Source organism: Phaethon lepturus, unplaced genomic scaffold (genome assembly GCF_000687285.1).
Source record: "Phaethon lepturus isolate BGI_N335 unplaced genomic scaffold, ASM68728v1 scaffold22941, whole genome shotgun sequence".
Lineage (NCBI taxonomy): Eukaryota > Metazoa > Chordata > Aves > Phaethontiformes > Phaethontidae > Phaethon > Phaethon lepturus.
The window spans coordinates 2,986-3,248 of NW_010520093.1; positions in this window are offsets into that span (position 1 = coordinate 2,986).

Below are 263 nucleotides of genomic sequence, written 5' to 3' on the forward strand. Positions count from 1 at the left end.
GTCTGAGTTGGGGGCTGTCGGAGGCGATCGTACAGGGCCCCCCTTCTGTAAGGGCATGGGGGAACAGGGGGCTCACCCCTCACCATGCAAGCCTGGTGTGCTGGGGAGGGGGGATCACCATTCCTCCCTTCTCCACAGCCGCAGGGGTAGGCTTCAGCAGAGCAAGCCTTCCAGCCGGCCTCTGTGACTATCAGAAGAACCAAAAACCCAGAGTGCCTTTTCCCTTCCGTGGGAGGTGATGGCAGTGCCGATCTGTCTGCGCC